The following is a 27,687-nucleotide window of genomic DNA, read 5'->3' on the forward strand; positions in this document are numbered from 1 at the left end:
TGTAAGTTATTTTTTATGATTTAGGGCTGTTTTTTATATAATCGTATGGGAATTTTATCTAGTATCCCAGACTGTGATCTAATCAGTTTCAGGTTAGATTATCAGTGCTCTTAAAAAAATAAAGAAATGGTTCTCCAAAGGACACCCATGGTCTCCAACCAAAGCCATCTACTACTTTTTAAACAAATAATTAAAATTATTCTGGTTCATCCATTATTTATTTTGTATACTGCCCTTCATTTGACGATTGCAGGGTGGTTCCCAACATAAAAATACAAAGTGAGAGTACAAAATACAAAACAACAACAAACAACACCCCCCACCCCCACACACAAACACACAGAATAATTGGAGGTGGGTAGATTTCAGCATCAGTATTCCTTGGAACCGAGCAAAGCACGTTATGATTTTCATTTGGTGTTAGATGCCCCTAAAGAATTTTTAAAGTTTAAGCACAAAATTGCACGCCGAGACACTCATCCAGGAGCAGAAACATAACTCAGATTTTGCTGTGCACCTTGCAACTAGTTCCAGTGATAAATGGAACCGTTTCTAGCAACCACCTAGCACAAATAATGCTTTGGATTGCTTGTTGTGCTCACTTGCAGAGCTGAAGGATCCATTTTTCTTCTAACCCTTAAGGACACAACTGCATTAGTCTTTCTAGCTCTAATCCAATCAGTGACATTTCCCCCTCTCTTGTGGGTAAATGGCCAAGTAGCGCCGCTGTCTATCATTATAAAAAGTAGGGTGTAAAATGTTCCGTGTATCTCAGAATTTCTATCTTTATCCATAATCTGCTTTACTAAATCTCTGGAACTCGGGGAGGGGGAGAAACGATAAGGCCTGAGTAAAGGGATCAAATGGGGATTCTAGAAAACAGGTTTTGAGCTTTGGCTACAGACCTCGTTAAACTGCTTTCAGGAAGCCAATTGTCTACAAATTGTTTAAGGAAAAAATAGCATTAATTTTATTAAGCACCTGGGTAGAACTATTTTTATGAAGATGAGTGGAGGGAAGGAGATCTGCTTAATTAATAGAATGTGCATTAACTGCAGCATCGCACATTATCACTCACAAATGATTCCAAAATTATCTGCAGTGCAACTGAGAATTATTTTGCAGATCACCAAAGTTCTAGGCTTGTCAGTTTCAATGGTGAGGTATATGGAGGATAACTCATAGATCAGCACAGTGTGTAAATAGAAGATGACCTCCTGCTTTTATCTAAGTTTCCAGCTGGAAAATTCAAGAGCTGAATGTGGTAGATTCTTATACTGTAAACTATTGACCTGTTTCACTTGACACGGTAAATCAAACGATGGAGAATTTGTTTTTCTCTTTCCCAGTCCTTTTCATACACATGCTGTGATGAGCTAAGCTATGGTTTGACAAATAGTGTCATAGAAACCCAGGCTTATGGTTCAGATCTTTCTTCATTGATCTGGAGATGGACTTCTTGTAGTCTGGGTTCATATGACATGCAAAGTCAAACCTTGACTTCACTCAGTGCAGCATGAGAGTTAAAAGGGACTGGTAAGAAACAAAGCATCTCTGAGCTTATTTATAAGAGCACACTCCTAGTAAGAAATCATTTTGGCTCACTATGCCATGAAAACCAAACCATTCTTTTAAAATACAAAACACCTTTTATGTCGGAAAGGTGGTTTATAAATGTCATTGCTCAATAAAGAGAAGTATGCTTACAAAGTCATTTTGACAATAAAAGCAAATACTGGTATTTTAATATCCCCCCCCCCAACCAGTATTTGTGGGAGGGGGTTACATCACATGATGTATCCAGGACCGGGGAAGGAAGCTAGCTTGAAGCAAAGTTAATATAAGTTAATATAAATTTTCACTTTTGTCGTGTTACAAGAACTCGCATGGCTTTCAAAGCAAGCAGCACATAATGAGAAACTCATCCAAAGGTCCCCTACTTGGAATTACCGACTCAATAACAATGATGAGATTATGAACAAAGCAAATGGATTTCGTATCAAAGTATAAAAGCTGCCTCGTGGAATCTTGTTACAATACATCCCAGGATGTGACACTGTGAATGGTAGATGGGTATAGATGAATAATTTCTACTTTTTTAAGATACATAATACATGTGTAGATTAAAAAACACTTTCTAGCACATTCAAGGAGAGTATTACTTTATGATAATGTCAGTTAATACTTTGTGTCAGTTAACATTTTGTGACCATTTCTCTTTTGTAAACCAAATAATATCAGTCATATATAAATATAATCTGCTGTGATTTATCTATATTCCATATTGCCTCACAAATTGACTTTTAAAATGAAATATTATTTTAGTATTAAATGTATGGAAAGGGAAATTTCTGCACTTCTGTTGAACATTTCTTGGTTCATAGAATTCATTTCACTGCATTTAGCATAAAAGTGGTATTTTTGCCAGTTTGCCCTCACTCTGCATAATTTCTGCAGGCTATAAAACTCCAAACTGTTAATCTTATCTCTGCTTACATGCTGAATTACTATACAACAGCCCTTCGTTACAGTGAGAAAACCCTAGAAATATTTTATCGAAAGTCTCTTCCATTTGTGTCTCATGAGCTGTGAAATATGGTTTGGATACAAGAGAGAAGATAAATAGTTTTCATTTGTAGCCCACAGAAAATGGTTTGTTCTGCACTGGTAGCTGGTAAATCTTAAAAAAAATGCCCTGTCATAAATCCTCTGTTCTCTTTAATAATAATGGGCCTTTAAGTGGATGGGCGAGTTCATTTCGCCTCGATGTGATGCATCAAGTCAAATCCTATTAAACATTTAATTCTACAGGCACTTAACATTTAAGAGCAATTTTTCATTTGATATAAAAATGTACAGTGTCCCTTTATCATGTAACAAAATTAAAAATTAGTTCATCTGAACAAGTGTCTCAAATTTGCATTAGAATGATTGCCCTTTACATGACTTTATTTGATACTTACTTTGATCTGACACAGAAAGCAACATACACGTGTAGCATATTCCAGCTAGTTAGATATTACAGCTGGTAGGAACTGTTGCTACACAGATATCCTAATAATACAAATGAAATTCATTTTGTAAAGGGCATCTCTATTAAACTATTCTATTAATTAAACCCTGGAAAGTAGGGCATAATTTTGAAATCTCCTCTCAGACTGCTCCATAGTGTTCAGTTTCAAAGTTTGAAACTAGTCTGCTTCACAAGTTCCATTCACACATTACGTTTTGGCTGGATTTCAGGTGGCCTTGGTAACAACACTCAGTTTTCCTGAGCAGAGTGGCAAGCTTTCTCCAGCATAGCTAACTGCTCTGCCGTTTTCAATGAAGCTAAATAGAAGCAGATATAGAGCTCAATGTGTATTTTGATTTTTCAGTAAAGTCATTTTGGATGTGGAATAATTTATCACCATCCCTGAAAAAAAAGCCATACACCAGCTGGCTCCAACATAAATTCAGTGGAAGGTGTGGAAAATAAATGTATGTGTGTGAAAACTGGTGACTCTGTTCACTGGCCTCCAAGCTTGGGAGGGTGGTGCTATAGAGGTGCCCTCATGATTGTGGCATTGCTGCTGCTTACCTGGTCAGTGTGGGATCTGGGCAGGATGCTGGTTTGGTTTAGACAGCAGCACCAACAAAGCCAATCCTGTGTTTCTGCCAGTATGCCTACACAGTCCCAACCTCACCGCCACCCCATCCCACTCTGGGCCACCCAGGAAAGAAGCAACAACGATGCTCTTGGGAGATCACCTTCATGGCACTGCCCTCCTGTGCCATCTACTGCATTGTGCTTTCTGGGGAAATCAGAGGAAACTTCCCAAGCCTTGCTATTCTTTATAATTATTTGCACACACATAACAAAGAGTCACCAACATTAAGAAAAGCTGTGGTGAACAACGTAAAACCAACATTAAAATCACATTCAGAAAACAAGTACAAAATACATCACATGTCAGTACACGGACTCAATACATCAATATGGCTCAAACACCCCATAAGGAGTTTCCAGTAGATACCCAAATGTCAACTGATATTGTTCATATGATAATATTCTGAAGTTGACCTACTCCAACCCATTCCCCACTCCACCACTTTTTCCATCAGTCAACATTCAGTGTTCCTTGTCTGAGCATACTCAGTCCTCATTGGCAACTTTCACCCAACCTCTTTTTAGGATTTCCCCCTAAATATTTTTTTGGGCACAGTTGTAAACCTGGGGGCTCCCCCCCCAAAAAAAAATATGTTTGATATCTTCTGCATGGCTACAAATGGTGCTGCTGTGGCTACATAAACAGCCCTCATAGCCCAAACACTGGAAGTAGAGGGAATGATGTCTGTATTTTAAGAAAGCACCCCACCCAAGATACATCACTTGGTGTTTTGAAATAATGTGCTGTGCTACCATTGAAACACAAAAAAGTGCACCTAATCAACAATGATTTGGGCTGTGTGTTTTAAGCTTCAGAGTCAAAATGCCTTGTACAGGAGAAGCTGCACTTCAAAATCAACTGAACGACTACAACTAAGTCTTCATTTGAGCAACATTTTATTGTAGAACCAGTGAAGACTGATTGTTTTCTTCTTTGTAGCCCACACACATCACCTATAGCTATTGCTTTCCTTTTCTTTTTTTTGATTCTGCATTACCCTGTATTTTTGCCATTTGAAAACATCTGGCTATAGATGTAGGTGGTCCCAGCAATAGGAGGGTTTCCACACTTGCCCAGTGACACTGTGGGTGGGAGTATACCAAGACTGCCATCACCACTTCGTTATTCATTCACCTGGGACATGTTCAGGGAAGAAAATGCATGGATAATCTAATAAATGGGAGGGTTTTCAAACATATCAAGTAAGCACACCCAACCTTGTGGGCAGCAGACTCTAGAATCAACCTAGATTGAAAACAGCATGATGAGGAGGAGCATCAATGATTCAAAACTGAGAAAAACTATACTTGGGGGCTGTAAATCTTTAGTGTGTACACAGCCTGTGATAAAGAATGCAGTTTCAAATGGTTAGCAGTGTGGCAGCTTCCTTTTCAAACTAAAGATTGCATATTTAGGCACAACCCAGCAGCTGAAGGAATGAGTGAGGATACTTAACTTTGAACACTAGAAAACATTAAAAGGGTTGGGGATACTTTTGAGAACGACTCTTATTATTTGGTTCTTTCAAAAGAGGAAAATATAATAAGATTTTATCAGCTGTGCATAAAATATAGGGTGCCCTTTGCAATTATTATTGTATAACAAAACATTAATAGGGAGCATACTTTTGGTTTGAAACAGCTTGATAATTTTATCATTTTCTGAAAAATGCATGGGGGAAATATATTATAACTGTCAGTCCAAACATTGCTGTGTGTCTGAGGGCTTTCATTTTGAAGCCAGTGAAAAGAACTTTGATGTTTACACTGTGCTGCCAGAAAATGCAGAACAACTACATTTCTAATCCTATTATAGTTCGGAGTTCTGACTGAATGTTTCCTTTGCTATTATTGAATGCACCCAAATCCTGAAAGTCCCTATGAGTATGACTATCTGAAAAAATTGCTTCAAGTTTATATTCACATTCATGTTTTGAGAACATATAAAAGGTTATTATGCTCAGAGTTATAGCACTCCTTGATCTACAAGTTGATGCGGTTAATGGATATGTTTCCTGAAATTTTGATGGCCAATGAAACAAACTGTGTACATTTCTGATTTTACTAAATCCATACAGGACCTGGTCTACCACAGGGCAGTGTGCGGCGGCAGCCCCTAACAGCTAATCCTGGCTGTCCTGAAAGGCAGCATGATGCTCATTATTTAATTTGTTATTATTGGGTTGGATCCAGATTAATCTTCAGAGAAACTGGGTGCTCCCTTAGGCAGAAGGTGGTGAAAACTATTTTTGGTGATTCCTTCTTCTTTCTGCAGCTGCTATGACCCATCCCAAATCTGTCCCATACATTGGCTGACTCTCTAGAGTCTAGATTGGGGTGGGGAATATTTAGCCCACCAGATGTTACTGAATTACAAGCCCTTAAGCCCAAACAAGAATGGTCAATGGCCAATGGCCAAGGATGGTGTGAGTTGTAGTTAGTGTAGCAGAAGGAAAACTCTTGATACTCAGGTAAGAATGGTGGGTACCATTCCATTCATGGAGGCAGATAGGTGGATGCAATCTATTGTAATTTTACTGCCAGGGAGATTAAGAAGAAAAGTTTATAAAATGTATATATTAGGGGGAAATGTGCGTAACAGTGAATATATTCATGTAAATAACGTTAAGAAGGTGCATTATATTAGGGAAATTGCCTGTGAAAATATGCACATTAGTCGAAACTACATAGAAAAATGTGTTTTTAGGAGAAATTTGCAGTAAAATCCTGGTGAATTTCCATGAGGATTTCTGCAAATTGCTGCAGCAATATGGAGAACTGCATTTAGGACTGGGGGAAAAATTAGAAACTAAGAGTACTGAAATTTCCAGATCTTTTCATCCCTATATATTATATATTTGCATCTTGATGAGGGAGGGGCATTTTCTGCTTTGCCCCAGGCAACAAAATGGCTCAGGCTGACCCTGAATGCCAGATCTCTATATTATCACACAATGAGAAACAGCATTTCTATGACACTGAGTTCATTCAGTGTTCATTCATTACCACAGCAAACAAATGTCTGGTTGATAATTCAAGTGAAGCTCACTTCAGAAAAAACATGGGTTCGGTTAGGCACTAAGAATAGGAAATCCCATCTCCCTGCATATTATTTGTCAAATGTGTAGTCTATTTGTCAGCACAATGTTCACAAGGCAGGTAACAATAAAATCCAATATAAAATCATAAATACCCAACCTAAGAACAACAAAAGATACAGGCAAGAATTCATTGCAAATATAGACAGTAGCTAGATTTCCGAAAGGAAGCACAAAATCTTGGTTGGGGAAGCTTCTGTAGGAAAACATTTTGTTATATAGACTATCACTTCCAAAAAGCACAAAACTCATAGTATCTCTGATGTTTTGAAGCGTAAAAGCTCATAATGGCAGCCCCTAAGCCATACCCCTAAGGAGAGTCCATTGCCACACTACCTGGTTGATCTGCCCCAAAGATTATAGAATCATAGAATCATAGAATCATAGAGTTGGAAGAGACCACAAGGGCCATTGAGTCCAACCCCCTGCCAAGCAGGAAACACCATCAGAGCACTCCTGACATATGGTTGTCAAGCCTCTGCTTAAAGACCTCCAAAGAAGGAGACTCCACCACACTCCTTGGCAGCAAATTCCACTGTCGAACAGCTCTTACTGTCAGAAAGTTCTTCCTAATGTTTAGGTGGAATCTTTTTTCTTGTAGTTTGGAACCATTGCTCCGTGTCCGCTTCTCTGGAGCAGCAGAAAACAACCTTTCTCCCTCCTCTATGTGACATCCTTTTATATATTTGAACATGGCTATCATATCACCCCTTAACCTCCTCTTCTCCAGGCTAAACATGCCCAGCTCCCTTAGCCGTTCCTCATAAGGCATCGTTTCCAGGCCTTTGATCATTTTGGTTGCCCTCCTCTGGACACGTTCCAGTTTGTCAGTGTCCTTCTTGAACTGTGGTGCCCAGAACTGGACACAGTACTCCAGGTGAGGTCTGACCAGAGCAGAATACAGTGGCACTATTACTTCCCTTGATCTAGATGCTATACTCCTAATGATGCAGCCCAGAATTGCATTGGCTTTTTTAGCTGCCGCGTCACACTGTTGGCTCATGTCAAATTTGTGGTCAACCAAGACTCCTAGATCCTTTTCACATGTACTGCTCTCAAGCCAGGTGTCTCCCATCTTGTATTTGTGCCTCTCATTTTTTTTGCCCAAGTGCAATACTTTACATTTCTCCCTGTTAAAATTCATCTTGTTTGTTTTGGCCCAGTTCTCTAATCTGTCAAGGTCGTTTTGAAGTGTGATCCTGTCCTCTGGGGTGTTAGCCACCCCTCTCAGTTTGGTGTCATCTGCAAATTTGATCAGGATGCCCTTGAGTCCATCATCCAAGTCGTTGATAAAGATGTTGAATAAGACTGGGCCCAAGACAGAACCCTGTGGCACCCCACTAGTCACTCTTCTCCAGGATGAAGAGGAACCATTGATGAGCACCCTTTGGGTTCGGTCAGTCAGTCAGATTGCTACATAGCATACTATTCTGCCCATTTTATTAGAATTGTTGTTGTTTTTGTTTAGTCGTTTAGTCGTTTCTGACTCTTCGTGACCCCATGGACCAGAGCATGCCAGGCACTCCTGTCTTCCACTGCCTCACACAGTTTGGTCAAACTCATGCTGGTAGCTTCGAGAACACTGTCCAACCATCTTGTCCTCTGTTGTCCCCTTCTCCTTGTGCCCTCAATCTTTCCCAACATCAGGTCTTTTCCAGGGTTTATTAGAATTAGAAGGTGGCAAAAGGTAGTGTAGTGATTTGCATGTTAGACTTTGGCTGAGGAGACCTAAGGTTTTTGTCCCTGATCAAAAGGTTCACTGGTGACCTTGGGCCAGTCCCTGTTTGAGTTTAGTCTACTGAAGAAAGGGCTCATGTGCCAGGCCAGACCTGTCCCCTAACCACCTGAGCTTACAACACTATCAAAGCCCATTCCAGCAGATGATGTCATTATTCCTGCTGATGTCATACAGGAGTTGTTGTCCCCCATGTTCCTGCTCCAGTGCACCTCTGACCAGAGAAAAGAGGATATAGCAAAACACATTTACAGCCAAAGAAGGCAAAGGAAAGGACACATGCAAAATCCAAGCGTTCTCTAAAATTTAAGAAAACAATTTCCTCTTGGAGCATCTTGTTGCTGCTTCCTGAGCAAGAAAAAGACAGGGAGATATGCCCTTTGGGATAAAGGAAACAAGGCAAATCACTGGGTTTTGAAAGGTAACCTGCATGCCCTTCAGAAAATTGGAATGAATGGATGAATGAATGGCCCCTTTCTCCACAGAAAAAGATGTTGATGGAGAGTTTCCTACACAATGCATGAAGTGTTGCTGAACCAAGAAGATGGCTTATTTAAATGTAAGGAAAGAAGATATTGGAGTAAGCATTGATAGGCTTCAGAGCATCCCGGGGCTTAATGGAGCATTGCTTGTCCTCTGGAGCCCCAGTCCTACTCCGCCAAGCTAAGCAGTTGGCTCCTTACCTCTCTCGCCCTGACCTAGCCACTGTGATCCACGCGACGGTCACCTCCAGACTGGATTATTGTAACTCGCTCTACGTGGGGCTGCCCTTGAGACTGACCCAAAAACTCCAGCGGGTACAGAATGCCGCAGCGAGACTCCTTACGGGGTCTTCGCTGCGAGATCACATTCATCCGGTGCTATACCAGCTGCACTGGCTCCCGGTGGAGTATAGGATCAGGTTTAAGGTGCTGGTTTTAACCTTCAAAGCCCTATACGGCCTAGGACCCTCGTACCTAGGACCCTCGTACCTACGGGACCGCCTCTCCTGGTATGCCCCACAGAGGAACTTACAGTCTTCAAATAAAAACATCTTGAAGGTCCCAAGCCACAGAGAGGTTAGGCTGGCCTCAACTAGAGCCAGGGCTTTTTCGGCTGCGGCTCCAACCTGGTGGAATGCTCTGTCACAAGAGACTAGGGCCCTGCAGGACTTGACATCTTTCCGCAGGGCCTGCAAGACAGAGCTGCTCCGCCAGGCCTTTGGTCAGGGTGCAGCCTGACTCCCTCCTTTGGCAATCTTTACAAAACTTTAGTTTATGGTTGCCATCAATTTTGATTTTAATTAATTTTTATAATGTTTTTATAATGTTGCACTACTTCAGTGTTGTTAGCCGCCCTGAGCCCGGTTTCGGCTGGGGAGGGCAGGATATAAATAAAATTTATTATTATTATTATTATTAATGTCCCTATTGCACCCATCCCTAAAGTGAATAATTGTTGCGAAGAGTGAAGGAGAGCAGCTGCCTTTCATGCAGATAATTCCATGTGTCCCCAGGTAGGGCTGGGAAAAGCTCTAGCCTGAAACTCTGGAAGGCCTCTGCCAGCCAATGGAGAGAAAAATTGAGCTGGATGGACCAACAGTCTCAGTAAAGGACACTTTCCTATGTTCCCTTATGTCTCCAGCATGTTAATGCACAACACGTAGGCCTACTGAATAATCACTCTGTTTGTAAATTCAATGAATTGACCAAATGGTTGAAGAAAACTCATATATGGATCTGAAACAAAATATGTCTCAAGGGTAAAGAGGTAGACCCTCCTCCTCAAGATGAAACTTGAGGATATATTTCTCTGGGGGGATATATTTCTTTACAGGATACATATTTTTGCCTAAGATTCACTGCTTAGACAGAATCTGCCAGCTTGGGCAAGTAAGAGTGAAAACAAACAATCATAATATGGGAACGGTACTCCTTTAATTGAACAGAACAGCCTTTTGTGCTAATACATACACAGAACAGAAAATTAGACATTTATTCACCCTGGTTTCCATATCAGTACAGGTACAGGCTTAGTCAATGTATTTATGTGTCCTAGAAGTCTAACGAGAAATGGTTTAAAGGCATAATTGAATTGTAAGGAGATATTAGAACAAGCATCACTGTAGATGGTAGAACAGCATATGCAAAATCAGCTAGAAGGGGAAATGTTTTCCGTCTCTGCATAATTTGCAATTTGAAAAATAATGGCTGAAAAAGAAAGATTAGGTAACAGTTGGGTTTGTGGCATACTAAGCTCTGAAATCACATTCACTAGCAGAAAACTGAATATGTTTCAAAAGGTGAATGCATGACAAAAATGCTGATACATTTGCCTGAATCTACATCTTAGTTGTATGCTAAGTTACATTGCTAAGTAGTTTCTGCAACTGTGTATTAGAAAAGTGTAGTGAAACACTGAAGCATTGGGTGGGTTTTGTTGTTGTTTTTTGGGCACACCATATAGTAATAAAAAGGAATTATTTGCAAACATTTCATAATATGTAAAATAGTAGCTCTCAGTTTTCTGTAAAATATACTGATGAGTTGCTAAATCTTTTATGAAAGCAAGATAATTCATCTAATTATTGCCATGTTTCATCCAAAATCAGAAAGAATATTTCAGTTTATTATATCAATTGGAGGATAATGCCCCAAAGACTGTGGTGGCCAAAACTGCAAATTTAACAGCAATTGTAGCCTGATTGTTCTGCAGCGGCAGCAACAATGCTGGCCTGGCATTTCTTGTTAATGGCCGGGGAAACGTCTTGGTAGAAACGAAAAGCCCATCAGCATTATGCATTTAAACCAGTATCATACCACTTGTTGTGGCTTTGCCCAAAAGATCCTGGGAACTGTAAGGATGCTGAGAATCATTAGGAGACCCCTATTCCCCTCACAAAACTTCCCAGAGTTTCCTGGGAAGAAGGATTGATTGTTGAACCACTCACAGAATTGTAGCTCTGTGACGGGAATAGTGTGGATGGGGCTTAACTGTTATAAGATGATGTGGAATTTGAAAGCCAACAGCTTGAGACAAGGAGGGAGTGAAAGATATCTTGGGGTAGGCTCTATAGGAATATGATAAAGGGCAGATAATTTGCTTTGCAGGATGTCTTCAACTGTTTTCCTCTATCAATGTCCCACTAGCATATTTGTAAATATATATTACAAAAACACAATCCGTCCCCAGTGATCTTCCTACCAAACAAAGTCAAATCCCGGTAAGCATTTCCCTTGGAACTTGTTGCCACTTGGGGAATAACAATGACAACAAAGGAGATTAATAAAATGGAAGATTACTAGTGGCATGGTTCAACAGGGACCAGGGGCTCTCTAAATGCCAATGGACTCCTGATTAAGCTGTTCCAACAACTCTTAATTCAGCCCCACCCCCCTCAAGTTGTGCATGTAAACCAAACCATAATAGCTTGTGCCTTTTTTGTTCTCTATGTAACTACTGGTTATACCATGTCTATATTTCTCTTGAAAAGAGCAAGAAAGATTCTTAGACCCTCTAAGGGGCAGTGCTAATTCAGCCCACCATGGGATTGCCCGAAAGTAAAAGACATATTACCAATAAAATTCCTCAGTAGCTCTCAAGACTCCAGAATCACTGGAATGCTTGAAAGGAGCTTTCTCTCTGTGGCTTGATCTATGTCTCAAGGACATAATAGAAATCTTACTTCCATTTTCATGCTGACATAACAGCAATTTGCTAGAGAGATGATCGTATAAACAAGGTGCTACAGGTCATGCCATCATCCAACTCGTATTTTCTTTCAGACTGAGGTCTGCATGATTATAATGATAAGGAATATTTTCTAGGGAATACTAAAGTGAGCAGACCTTTTTCGAAGTTAGAAACATTACGGGTAGAAATAGAACTACATAAATTCACAACTGCAGAGCGGCGGTTGCAAAGTGGGTATAGCAGCCATGGCAAACTTGGATCCCTAGAAGTTGCTGGACTGCAGCTGTGATCATAATGAGATTCTAAGCTTGGAAATCCCTCTTGATTGTGGAAATGAAGGTGATGATGAAGCAGCTTTTCCACTCTGATTCTCTATAGCATAGGTTGTGAATCTGTTGCCTTCCAAGAGCTGTTAGGCTACAACTGGGCACCATCCCTGACTGTTAGCCATGATAGCTGGGGCTGATGGCAGCTGGAGTCCCTCAACATCTGAAGATTCATAGGGTCTCCATCACTTCCATATACTTTGGCCCTGATGAGGTATGGGAAGACAGGCAGCCTATGCTCCCTCCTATTATAACAATTTCCCATTCTGCCTTTGAGGAACTAGGGAGACAGGGGGAGGCATGAAACATTTGCCTTGTATCTGGAATACAAATGTCTGTCCCTCATATCTGGGATAATGCTTATCATTCCTTGATGTTCCTATTTTCTAAATTGTATTAATGTGATTCTCTCAGAGAATGAATATGCTATGGAATCAACTGGGTTGTGCTTTGCAGAGCAGTTGCTGAATACTATTGTATGCCCTTCAGAACAGGGTTCAAGGCTAAAAATATACACCCACACCTCCCTACTCACAATAGTTCAAAATAAATAAATAAAACAGAATCAGGCTGTTGCCTTTGCAATTACAAGTATGGAGACTTCGCCTCTACTCATCAGATAAGCATAAAATACTGGCATCTCCATAGTGTAGCATTATGTAAGACTCCAACAAGAATACATGACCTTGACAATGCTTTCTCTTTAGCAAAATGCACAAGGACTGGAGCCTTTTTTCCCTTGTTTATAATCAATCCTCAGCTTGGAAAGGACTTTATTTGTGGGCATAAATTAAGCCTTGCCTGTCAAAGGAGAATATCCTCCAAAGCAACATGCTAAATGTGTTTGCACCATTGACCTACAAATGCAGAAAGACAGTGGGCAGCTCCTTGCTGCGTGAGGAGGTTAAAAACAAAACTTGCTTATATTTTTTCAGCACCTTTACTTAAATGGATTAAGACTGCCATCTATAGCATTAGATGCCAGAAGTGTGAATTTGTCCTTTCAGTTCTCCTCTGAGTTATTTTCATGCTGGGAACGCTCTCACACTGAAGGGTTTTGAATTTTCTTTTTGAAGTTTTAAAACATGCTAATTTAAAGAACATTGCAGATCTCCGAGCGCTATTGCGAGACTGCAGGATTTGTTAGCTCTGAGTAAACACTTAAGGCTACTCTACATCATCAGATTCATCCAAGTAATTATTTCTGCAGGGAGAAAGGTGCTATGGGCTGCACACTAGGAGACATGACAGCAATTACTGTGATCCTGGTGACATTTTTCTCTCCAGCAGCCTATTGCAGATCAGACTGTAGGCATGTGTAGCTAGCATGGATATGGCTGTTAGCTCTTTCACCTATATCCTGACTAATTCTAGCCCAGAGCTGAAGAACCTCAGGGTTGGGTTCTCTCTGTCCAAAAAGAGGCACTCTGCCTAAGACATGCCCTTCTTCCTGCCACCCAGCCATACTGTCCCTGATTTTCCCTGGCTAGAATGTGTCCCTGGCCTAGAATGTGCATTTCACCATCTTTACTTGTAGCTGTTACCTAGAGCCAAAATGCAGCGTTGCATTTTCAGCACGCTTCTGATGGTGTACTGTTTTCACACAGTTTTGTTTTGTTGGCTACTGTATGGTTGGAGCCCACAGTTAACAGGCTTCTAAGAATTGTAGAACTGTAGAGCTGGAAGAGTAATCTAGCCCAATCTTCTGCATTGCAATCTGTTCATAAGATGCTAATATTCTGCTAAGAAGAATTCATTTTTCTCTGCTTTATTGAATTTAAAATCAGCTTACCACACTTGTAAGTGATTGCTGATCCATGGCTATTTGATGTACCTGTGGGGACAATTTATTTGCTGATGAAGAATTATCATTGAAACAGTTCATTATCCTAGAAGAACTGTTCTGTCTGCTGCTGTGCTCGGAGTACCTTATTGCTACGTTCGGAGCACCTATCACTGCGCATTTGCAGGATATTGTCTGTGGAAAGGCATTTTGCCTCCATCTCAGTGTTCTTTGGTAGTGACTGACCAAGCCTACCATTTCTGTCCATGGAACATTTATTTGACCCCTATTATTTGTGACTCCATGCACATATTACATGTCTTCTGTTTATGAACTGTGAAACAGTATAATGTTTCTTCTTCTTCTTCTTCTTTGGCGATCACTTGTAGCTGAGTAAGATTGTCTTCCATAAACATGGTTTTAACAATGAGTCCGTAAGTGACTGTGGAGGCCAATTCTGGATCCACACATCCTTCCAAAATGGGGGCAATGGTTTCCTGGCAGGAGTTGATCACAGTGTGGATTTACCAAGTGTGCCTTCCTCTTAGCAAGTTTTTCCCTTGCGTCCTGAGTTCGAGTGTCTTCAAAGCCCATGACACCTTTGGTAAAGGCTGTTCTCCAACTGGAGTGCTCACAGGCCAGTGTTTCCCAGTTGTCAGTGTTTAAACTACATTTTTAAAGATTTGCCTTGAGACAGTCTTTAAGCCTCTTTTGTTGACCACCAGCATTTTGCTTTCCATTTTTAAGTTCGGAATAGAGTAGTTGCTTTGGAAGACGATCATCAGGCATCCACATATGACCAGTCCATGAAGTTGATGTTGAAGAATCATTGCTTCAACACTGGTGATCTTTGCTTCTTCCAGTACACTGACATTAGTTCGCCTGTGTTCCCAAGTGATGTGTAAAATTTTTCAGAGACACTGTTGATGGAATCTTTCGAGGACTATTTTGTCAGTACATTATTAGCCTCATGTTGCTTGTGGTTGTTCAGAGTTTACTGAATTTAAAAGCTGGAATCCTTTTCATAGGGAAGGGGTCATGCTGTGCTGCTAATACCACACCTCTCCTCCCCGCATCATGCTAGTGGCAAAGGTGGCACAAGAGGGACTGAGGATGATCACATGCCACCTATGAACCACAGGTTGCCCACTTGTGATTTAAAGTGCTACATGTTACTTTTCCCCTCATGCAGTTGTTCATCTTTTTAAAAGCTTTTAGGTGTTCTTAATTTTCTTTTTTTAAAAGCAATGCCTTTATTTTCTTTCTAATAGTATTGGCTTTACTGTTACTTCATTGTTTACTGCCCTGGGCTCCTTTGATAGGAAGGGAGTGATAGAAACCTACTAAAGAAATATGTTGGAACATGTAGTTATTCGTTACACTAGTATTCAAGTATAAATTCAGGTGAGGTCTGTTGTTTGTTATAAAGCATATACACTTGTAATTTTAAAGCGAGGGTGTTTCAAGGGTTCTCATCCATAGCATATAATCCAGAAAGCACAGTTTATGCATTGTGGTAGCCAACAGAAATATGCTCCTGTACAGCTTTTCTTGCAGAAATTCAATATATACCATAGCTTGTCAAACTCTGAACATAAATAGTAGGTGCCTTAGGCATTTGTTTCCTTATCGTCTGCTGCTGTTTTAATAGCAATAAAAAGGCTTGTTTAAGCTTTAGATATGGTTTAACAGTTTAGTTCAAACAGTTTTCTGAAATGATACAGAATTCAGGGTATAAACTAGATTAGAAACCATTGCTTGTGGGGTATTTTAATGTTGTCCAGGCAACTGTGTCTACCAGAATATATTCACACATATGTTAAAAACTAGAAAACTTGCTTCTTCTTATCCAAATAGTTGTATAGCTACATCTATATGCCATGCCAAAGTTTGCTTGAAATTCTGAATTTCCCCACTTCTATTTCTGGTGCATTTCACCACATCAATTCATACAAACAGAAGCAATACATTAATTTCCAATAATATATATGTCCATATTTCCGATCATTTCTAGTAATAGGTTGAACTGAATCACTGAAAATTTAGGATTCAGGTGTGCATTTGATTGCAGCTGGCTGTGAGGAAGCAGCAGCAACGCTGCTTTGGCTGTGTAAGTCTGCAGGAAGCCTGACCAGCAATAAATCAGGTCAGGTTAGAGGTCAGGGCTCCTTTCTCTGCATGCAGAGATAAAGCAGAAAATCCGAGGTGGAGGTGCAGGCTTGATGAACAACCAACCAGAAAGAGAAAAACCGAGAGAAGCAGGCGAGTGGGGATGAATAGAGGAATTGCTGGGATGCATCCCATTCTACTTGCAGAGACCATTTTGAAGAAACAGAGATAAGAGAGTGTAGCCCACTAGAAGTATCCAAAGAAAAGTGAGAAGAGAAAAAGGATTTGGAAGTGAGGGACTCAGAGTACTTAAGAAGGCAACAAGAAACAGAGGTGTTGGATCTAGGTTTGGGGACAAAAATTCCTAACAGCAAGCCTATAACAGGAGATTGGTGGACTGTAAGGGAAGTAGGGGTAGGATGCAGAACAAGCTCAGGGGACGATTCCAGTGTTGAAAATGGCAACTGAGCTCTGGGGCAACTTAGATGGGCAGGGTACAAATAATAAAATTATTTTTGTTATTGTAGCACCCAGTATACTCTGAAGTAAGAATATACTGGCACTGTAAGGATCCTCAGGTGTGGCAGGGAGACGTGGTGGGTGAACACTGATTGCGAGCACCATGTGTGGTAAATTCATTTTTAAAACTATTAAACACAGGGGAATGGATCCAGACTAAGTACTTAAGTTATGATTAACTTGCCCTATTGATTTCAATGGGATATAAATTGACCTTCATTAATCTAAATCCAGTCCAAGAAAATCAACCCATTTTATTAAGTATAAAGTCACTTTGCTTTATTAATGAAAGCAGCTTCCATTCACAGAAGGGGTCCTTCCATTCAGTGCTATTTTTCTAGAAAAAGAGGTACTAGAACTCACCATGAACATCTCTCTCATCTTCCTAGATTAGCTAAGGTGCCCACCTGAGAGGGGCCAGAACTGAGTTCTGTTGATTTTCTGGCTGAAAAAAGCCCTACTTCCATTACTGAAAGTCTTCTGTGAATAGAAGGATTTTCTGTTTGTCAGGACTAGAGTCAGACACAGGTCAGCAATAAAAGAAGCGGATCTCCATTGTGAAGTTAACTCTTTATTCAAGGAAACAAACATACAACTCGGCCTAGTTGTCTCAGCAACACTCCCCAGAAGGTCTTGCCCCTATGGAACAGTTGCCAGGACTGAAGGTCCCTGCTTTTCACCATTTCTAAGGCTCCTCATCTCCTGGATATTTCCCAAGCAGTCTCCAATTGCCTCAGCACTCCTCTGACCTGCTCTTCTCAGTATCCTGCGAGATTTTGGAAACCAGGTGGGGAGGGGAACTTGTTGCAGCAGAAGAGGGAGACTCCCTGGATTCTTCAGCAGTCCCTTGATCCCCCTCCTCCTCATGTGCCTGTGGCAGCAATTGAAATTTGACACTCACTACAATTTTGTATCTATTAAACAGATTTTGCAGGGGATTTGTCTTGTTTTGCAAAATCTGTTTGATGCCAAGTGACAGTTAGCTTAGAAGAATGTGTGCATAAAACATGGGGAACTACTTTTAACTACAGTGTTCTAAAACTGTTCAACTCCAACATACAAAAGCTGTAAATCTGAATCTCTGCTCATTAATGGATTTGGTAGTTCTGAATCAAAATCAATATCTCAGTTTCCCCATTTGTATAAAGGTATTGTTCAGACAAACAAGGCAAAACATTTTCTGCAAGTACGTAGCTGCCATCTTTTATTTTTAAAAAGTGATCCACAACGAAAGGTAACTGAAACAGTAAATTAAAAATATTTCTTTGAGAAGGAGACTTATTAGTAGAGGAGGAGAGGGGAGCAGCAGTTTTTTCAAACACTTTTTTCATTTATAAGTTATTCTTGAAATTAAATTTAGTATGTCAAATTGCAACACAGTTTAGGTGTAGCCAAAGCCCAGTACATTTCTGTCCCCTTGTTAAGCCTTCTTCAGGGATTCAGGAACAGGGATAGGAGGAATGTGCATGCTAGCTCTGTCCCCATCCAGTCTCCATCACCCTCTGCAAGTTGAAGGGTGAGGAAATCTTCTGTACCAAGGCAGGCTTTTGCATGAGGCAGAACTCTGGATAATCAGGGTCCTACATCATGTGGGAAGCCAACACCAGTAGATTCAGGCTTATTACTTCAGATAGTTGTCCTCCATCTCATGGAGGAATGGGGAAGGAAGGTGGGGCAAGCATGCTCCTCCACGTGGTCCCTCTACACGTGCTGCTTCTCCCATCCAAAGAGGACTTCAATCCACTCTATTTTAGACTGAAGATGAGAGTCCATGAAATGCCTGCCTATGAAATGACAAACTCTTCTTTGGGAAGGTAGCATACCACTCAATTGCAACAAAAAAACATTCAGAGGCTGTATATCAGAAAGAACGACAGATTAGAATGATATTGAATAGATGCCTCAAGATTAATTAAAAAGAAAAGCATCTGGCATAAGCAGAGATGACAAGCAAAGAAAAAAATGATAATGTACTTCTGACAAAATGTGATCATTAAAATCAACTAAATATAATTTTAATCATCTCATTAGGTAACTCGTGATGTTAAAAAAAAGATATTACCAGCTGGATTAAATCTCCAGAACTCAGTGCTCTCTGAATGACTCTTCGTGTTTCCCAATTAATTTTCTTGATATTAAAAAATACATATGTATAGTATTAAATGTGTCTTGGAGGCTGCTATGAAAATAATTTCAGCAGAAGAATTCATGCTGCTGTCTTACACAGAACGTAAAGATTATTAATAGATTCTGGCATGAAATAGTTGAGGCGGCTTGTATCTGTAGGAACTCCAAATGTGCACAGATATGCAAAGACAATGGAGGTAAAATATACTTTCAGAATTGTCAGAATCTATCTCTGAAAATACCGTATATTCTAATACATTACTATATGCATAGACACACAGCATACAGCACAGCCACAGTGCTTGCCTGCAGATGGCTATAGGCCATTGTCACTTTAATCATGGGTTGCATGTGTTCAGCTACTTGGGCTGAACCTTGGTGGATCAACCTTGCTTACATTGGTGGATCAGCTGCATGGCAGCTACCAGCAGAAGAACAATGCATCCATCATGGGTGCAGTGAGTTCCATTTCCACTTGCTCAACCTGTCCAAAGTTTTTGATGGCAGCTCTTGTCTGGTATGACCCCAGAGAAGAACAAAGGTAAGAGCATCAACCATCTTGGGTACATATGGGGACTGCAGTTTTTCTTCCTGTACTAGATTTGAGTAGAATTTTATTTTGAGAATCTTTTGTTGTTGTTTTTTTATAATTTTTTTTTATTAAGAATTTTGTTAATACAATAAAGAAAAAAAGACAGAATAAACAGAAAACAAACAAAGAATAAAACAAACATAAAATTATACATCTTCTAGTAACCATCTTTTCTTCATTTTTTCCTTTTGGACTTCCTCACGTCTCTCGCTCCTACATTCCAAGTCTTTTGTAACCACCTGGGAAGGGCAGGATATGAGCATTCTTATTCTTGATAAATAAACTCCATACATAAATAGCATCATTCTTGTATATGGACTCCAGATATGTATAAAATATGTTGCTTTTTGCTGCTAAGCTGACACTAAAAATAAATGTTAGTGGAGAAAGAAAATTTGTTTTGGTATGAACATTTTTAGATGTCCTTTTTTTAAAAAAAGATGCTCATTTGTGCTATGTAATATGTCATGCATATTATAATGGGTTTGTTTGTTTTTAAAGAGATCATTGTGGGAGAATTATAGAATGATGAACATGTTTCATAACAGCTTGGCCTGAAGGTAAAGAGCAAAAGCTCCCAAAAACATTTACAGCAGATAACTATGGTGAAAATGAGCCTAAAATTTCTGTGCCTCTTTAGCTATATTGATAGGTCTTTCACCCCTGTTGTATACAGTGTGGGTATGAAAGGGGTTGGGTTTTTTTTCTTTATTTGGCTCTGAGTATTAGGGGATTGTGCAATTTCTGAAGTTTGCCTGCAGCTGACTTCCTTTTCAAACTATCAAGACATTTGCCTGAATCAATCTGGCCTCCTTAATCCAAGTCTCAAGGTTCTGTTTAACCATTTATATTTTGTTTCCAATGCAGTTCACACACATCAACTCTGTTTTTTGTCTTACTACCAGCTGGGTGAGGAAGGGGGCACCATCCATTTGCCCACTGGCAAAGAGCAATCTATTTTGTTATACTAAGGAATATGGTTAGGCACCCATTAAGTCACCAAGAAACTTGCCTGGCTAGTTCAACAATGGAATCCTCCATTAGATTTTTTACCCATTCTGGATCCAGGACCCCAGCAATTAGAAGCGGCTCAGGCAACATATAACCTATAGACACTCCCCCTGGTCATTCTGAGACACCATGTGCCTTACAACTGCACGCCTCCAAAGACATTTTTTAATCTTTTCTTTCCTCGTACTTTTAAAAAGCATGAAATGAACCAGTCTTGTTAAAAATGAGTTAGTGGGAAAGTGCACTATGTTATATAATTGAAAATGTCATGAATTTTTCAGCTAGATTTGATGCACAATAAACCAGAACAGCTCCTCTACAGCTACGGTGTTGCAATCTTTCAGGTCACTGATCTACTATTCAGATATTCTTTGAGTGTCAGGAACTAGAGATGGAGTAACTTTGTAATTAGACTGTGAATATCATAAACAGAAGCAAATCCCCTTGAAATGAACATTATCTAGAGCCCATGCACTTAACTTCTCTAATATATATATATATATATATATATATATATATATACACACACACACACACACACACACACACACACACAATGATAACTTTCAGATATATTTACAGCTACATAAAGGATAGCTGTTGGTGCAACTAGATGTGACATTTTGGTTACATAAAAAGATGTTCCTTACATATTATTCCTCACATGCACACAGAGATATGGAGGAGGGACTCGTGACTCCCTATAGGTATGTGGGGATCTAGCACTCTTAAAACAGGATATAGCAGAATTTGGATCATATTCATAATTTTTACTGAAGTCATCACTATGTCGGAGTATTGAGCAGGACTACCAGAGAGCAGCATCAGGACTACCAGAGAGCAGCTTGCACTAAATCAGTGTTGGAGAACCTGTAACCCTTCAGATGTTGCTGAACTCCAACTCCTGTCAGCCCATGCCAGCATGGTCAATGGTTAGGGATTGTGGGAATTGTAGTACAGAAACAATCGGGAGGGTCACATGTTCCTGACCCCTGAATTACGGTAAATAGGTGAACATGGGGAACAAATATTGCAGGTTTGATTGGATTGTATGGCTCAGAACAGAACACTCAATGATTTTTACATCACAATGTTATGGGAACTGTCGCAGAATTGTGTTACAGCTATGACTTGCAATGGTACAGAACCCCTTTGAACAATCACATTATATGAAATGCCAGTGCAGGATATGTAGGTGAAATAGTAGCCAAGCATGAGGCTTTGTTCATGAGATACTTCAACGGAAAGCAAAATATGCTTTGCAACAAGGAACACAGATTTCCAGGAAAAGAAGCACCAGGATTCCTATACAGTGGTGCCTCGCAAGACGAAAATAATCTGTTCCGCGAGTCTCTTCGTCTAGCATCCCTATTAGCGGCTTAGCGGCTATTAGCGGCTTAGCGGCTTAGAAAAAGGGGGGGAAAGGGAAAAAACTCGCAAGACTCGCAAGACGTTTTCGTCTTGCAAAGCAAGCCCATAGGGAAATTCGTCTTGCAAAGTGCCTCGAAAAACGGAAAACCCTTTTGTCTAGCAGGTTTTTCTTCTTGTGAGGCATTCGTCTTGCGGGGCACCACTGTACTTCTAAAATGGATAATCTACTTAAGAGACAAAAATGGTAGCAAGATCATTCTACAGAATTATCCCAGGTTTTTTTAATAGTAAACTGTCTTATGAAGAGCAATCATTTTGAAACTAGCAAAGGGGGCAACCAGAAGAAGTGCAGAGATCCGTAATAATGCTAAGAATGAATACATTGTTCTTGATGTACTTCACTTTACAGAAGTTGGAGGTCTCCATAATTCATATGTGTCCTATTCAGCATAATGCTGCCTCCTACTTCTCAGCACAAAGTCTTTAAATGCACTTTATTAAATGGACTACATAAATGTACTGTAGATACACGATATATAACAAAAGGCCCAGCTAGCTGCCAGCATCATACTCTTACATACAGAAAAGCATTATCATTGAGGCATTTTCAGAAAATTGCTTTCTACCATGATAGTGGTGACCCTTATTTAGACTCTGGAGGCGACAGAGAAACTTGTGAGAATTGTATCCACAGGTTTAAATTAAGAGGAAAAGGGGGATGACTGGAAAGCTGATGAACTTTTGACATGACAAAGTACATACACTTCAAAGTGTGTTATTGAGTATGGCTGTGCACAAAGATGAGAGAAGTGCACATGCAGAAAGTTATTCACTTGCTGCTGTAACATCAGCAGCTCTCCCTGCTGAAGAAACAAGCTGCTCTTTAAACTAGAAAGCAGCTTGCTTCTTTGCATTGGGAACTGCAACAGTGGAGTTCTGGGTGTAAATGTGCATCTCTCGCATGCGTCCCAGTCTGATGTTTCTACAGCAGCGACATAAAGACCACAAAAGGCAATCAATTTTTTAATCAGTTTGACTCTTCTGCCAATAATTTTCTCTGCCTCTATGAAGCTGCATGACCCTAGAGGCCATCTAATACTGGATGCATAGAAGAAATTGGTAAACACCATAGGTCATCAGGTCATAGGTTGCTTCAGCAAGGTCAGTGTTGGACAAATATGAAAGTAGCTTTCAAAAATGGTAGAACTGAAAAAATCCTGGAACTGTGATGATCCCAAAGTTTCCACTGATATTCATTACTCTTTCCATCAGTTGTGGTCATTTTCGGATACTGTTTCCTGCATTCTACCATCAAGAACAATTAGATTGATGGAGGTACAAATCAAGGCATTTTGGTGATTGGACCCGGGTTGTAGAATTTTCCAAGAGGAGTTAGACTGTCCCTTCTCTGCTGTCCTTTAGGTGGATAGTTATGATATTTGTATTTTGATATTTGGTGTCCATTATTGAAATCTTAGGGATATGGGTGGCGTTGTGGGTTAAACCACAGAGCCTAGGACTTGCCGATCACAAGGTCAGCGGTTCGATCCCCGCGATGGAGTGAGCTCCCGTTCCTCTGTCCCTGCTCCTGCCAACCTAGCAGTTTGAAAGCATGTCAAAATGCAAGTAGATAAATAGGAAGGAAGTAAACGGTGTTTCCGTGCGCTGCTCTGGTTCGCCAGAAGCAGCTTAGTCATGCTGGCCACATGACCCGGAAGCTGTACGCCGGCTCCCTCGGCCAATAAAGTGAGATGAGCACTGCAACCCCCGAGTTGGCCATGACTGGACCTAATGGTCAGGGGTCCCTTTACCTTTACCTTTATTGAAATCTTGCCTGCTTAACTCTATTTTGTTTGCTTTCCTCCCAAGTTCTAATGCTCTCAATTTTTAATTGTAACCAGATTTTAATTGTTGTAAGTGGCTTTGGAGAACCTTTTTAGAGCTAAAAAGTGACACACAAGTGCCTTTTTAAACAAATGCATACATAAAAATTGATAGGATATAATCACAGATCCCATTAATTTCGTCAGAAGCTTTTCGCATTCAAGGGCTCTAAAGCATACTTATAACCTTACAGCTCAAAATATATATCAAGCTTTCTTTTACTGAGTCAGAACTTTGGAGCTTGTTAAGCCTATGTGTCTTGACAGTGGTCCTCCAAAGTGGCCCAGCCATAAGATCCTTTTAACTGATGCCAAATTGTGAACCTGGGAGCTGCCCCATGCAAAGCACTGCTGTATTGCCATTTCTCTTCCTAATGCACATCATTCTAGCATTCCCTTGCTGGGCTTCTGGTGGCTCTTGGATGCATCCAGCTGGCTGCATCAACCCAGCATTTTGAGAGAATACAGATAGCTGCCAAGATATACATGGACTTGTATTTCGCTGGTGTCCAATTCATTTTTGGACTCTATTCAAATTGCTGTCTATTGCCTTTAAAGTTGTTAATACTAGCAGTCGTAAAGACTGGGGCCATGATAGTTTAGAAGAGGAACACCTCCCCTATCAACCTGCCCATTCACTAAAATCAGCTTAGCAGTCCTTTCTGCACCTTGCCGCTTATCTAATGAACGGTTAGCAGAAACACCTTGCCCTGTGACAGTCATCTGCCTCTCCAAATGGAGAGAAAAAATGTTGACTGTGAGATACTGTGAACCACTTAGAGGTCTTTTGTTCTAGTAAACAGTAGATACATTTTGTTAAATAAAAGAAAAAAAGAAAAGAAATACAAGATCATCAACAATCACAATGATCCCACACTGCCTGTTTCTTCTGACCCCTGCTCCTTTTTAGAGGATTTGTTTTGTTTAATGTTTTATTATTTAATAGATGGGTGTTTTGTTTTGAAGTGAGCCTCCACGGTCATTTAATTTTTATTATAAAATGGAAAGGCAGAAAATAACCATTTTCTAGAACTATATAAAACTTTACCATCACTCTGAAATGGAAATGACGGGAAACAATGGGCCCAAAAAGGCCAACAGAAGGCAAGATCATTCAGCAATAACAGCCAGACAGCTGTAGCATTCAGTTTGGCCTCTCACACAGTTCGTGCAAGGGGGACGTCTTCCTATGCAGGCCAACTGAAGGAACAGTGGGTGAGTTTGGATTATCTGTAAGCAGCAGAGTAAACAAAAAGTAAAAGTAAACAAAAAAAGCAGGAGTTTTACCAAGCCTCTGTGTTTGGTGGATTACATTCAGTATGCATAACTGTGGCAATCTCAGGTGAATTATTTTTAGTTACTGATGCAAAATATTACAACAGCACCACATGGAGACAAATTTACAAGCCATGTGTCAGGCTGCTGTCAGCTCTGGCAAAGCCCATCACCCCAGGAGGTCCTACCACTGCTCCATCCCCCCCCCCTTCAAATATATATATTTAAAAGGGGGGCTTGTATTGTAAGCAGTGTCAAGCAACAGAACCTATCTGCTTTAATTTCCCACAATGCTCAAGAGTGATGCTACACTGGAGATATTAAGCCTGATTTAGCTAGTTGTTATTATGTTCAGGAAGTCAAACACATCACAGAAAGATACTTCTTTATGCACTAGGAATGTACAAAACTCTCCTGAGAAATTTGACTAATCTTATTAAAACTGTTTCAGCTCCTCTTGAAAGACACATATTTTGCCTAAGGAGGAACCTAAACACATTCCGTTTCAGTTGCAGCTGTACAATGATTATGAACAAAGCAGCCCATTTCTGCTGGTCCAAGTCCCATTTATATGGGATCCCTCATTTCAACTCATCTCAGATTGCTCTCTCAGACACATTCAGGTGGTGCTAAAATCAGGGAATAACTGAGTTCCACTCTGCACATTAATCTAGAAGGTTTAAATCATGCCAGTTTATATAGGGAGTTGTGAAGACTGAATTTCCTGGGCAACCCTAATGATGCTCTGACTTGCAACTTTCCACTAACTTGTTGTCCTAAGTACTCCGTTTAATATATCTCTGTAAGATCTTCTCATAGTCTGTGCTGTCCCATCTTTGAAATTGTACAGGGCATGTATCAGCAGCACATGTATGAGGTTTTCTGAAAATCTGGATATTGAGGATATCCACCTGGGTTCTGCCACCCACAATTCCTGTCTCGTTCCTTGATCTCAATGAGAAGCAAGAGTTATTTTTAACCTTTTCTGCTAAAAAATGCAAACAATTATTGTGTATTCTATTAATTATTATATGCATAATATTATACACATATTATACACTTATGCTTTCCAGTAGTTCTAAAGTAACCATCACAAAAACTGATAAACGAGAATGCATGTGATCGTATAAAAATTCTTATGTACTAATAAATGATGCTGCAGAAATGAGAGACTTAACTCCTTTATATGCAAATGTTTGTGTAAAATTTTGCACATTATTAAACAGGCTTTATTTTCTTTTTTAAAAAAAATTAACAGTGCATAAGTGGCTGGGACATAAGCAGTGCTCAGTGTAAGATCCAATTCAGGCAAAGCTTGAACTGGCTTGAAAGCACCAAGATCCATTTAAAATTATCTCCTTCTCCATCCCTACCTATGTATGTAAATGCCTGTTGGATATAAGAAACTGCCAAACCTAGAGAAATAGGTTTGTAAGAAATAGGCAGTAAGAAAGGGTACCAGACCTCTACATCTCTTTGCAAATTTCATCTGTTCAGCCTTCCAGTTCATGTAACCTTTTGATGCCATTGTAGGAGTTGTTAAAGACGCACATGCAAATGGCATTCAGATTAAATGGAAACTGAACCACAACGTTTGTTTCAAATAAAACAAACAATGCATGAAACATTATGTCTCGAAACATCTAAGCATGTGTTACATTTTGCATAATGGCCAACTTACAAATTAAAACTCTGAACTGCATGGGATATTATGGCACAGTTGAAGAATTCTTTTGACAGTGGCAATCTTGACATATGCCTGTTACCTGGCCTGGGCTTTCTTCCAGCATGCTGAAATGATGACTAAGCTTCTGGGGAAATGCTTCAGTTACAAAAGGAAGGCTGGCAGCAGCGCTAAATATAAAGTGCTTGTTCATAACTTGATAAAATGGCAGAACTTTTAGCAAAAGCACCTATGGCAGTTGGCCTCTACCCTCTCACAGTCAATATGGAACCTCTAATCTGATATGCCTGCCAACAGTTTTCTTAATCTCCCTGATATTACTTAGTTTGGTACATCTGCTACTTCAGATGCTAGCATATTGCACTACCAAAGTATAGCCTTTTGATTTCACTGTGAAGTCTGTAACAAAGGAATACAAAGAACTGAAGGTGAAATAAGCTTTTAGACCTTCAAAAATGTACATGCTCTGTATCTTCAGGCATAATAACCTACACAATTTCTTGAAACAGGGTGTGAATGAACTCAAAGCTCCACCATGGTTTCTAATAAATTGGTCCAGGTCTACCAATCTTGGATGCAGCCTATGTCATCTTCAGTATGCTTATGGCAGTATTTGTCCTGAGTACATATTTATCAACCTGTATTCCTATAGTAGATAGGGACACGGGTGGCGCTGTGGGTTAAACTACAGAGCCTAGGACTTGCTGATCGGAAGGTTGGTGGTTCAAATCCCTGCGACGGGGTGAGCTCCTGTTGCTCAGTCCCTGCTCCTGCCAACCTAGCAGTTCGAAAGCACATCAAAGTGCAAGTAGATAAATAGGTACCGCTCTGGCGGGAAGGTAAACGCCGTTTC

This window comes from Podarcis cretensis (genome assembly GCF_951804945.1).
Source record: "Podarcis cretensis genome assembly, chromosome: 4".
Taxonomy (NCBI): domain Eukaryota; kingdom Metazoa; phylum Chordata; class Lepidosauria; order Squamata; family Lacertidae; genus Podarcis; species Podarcis cretensis.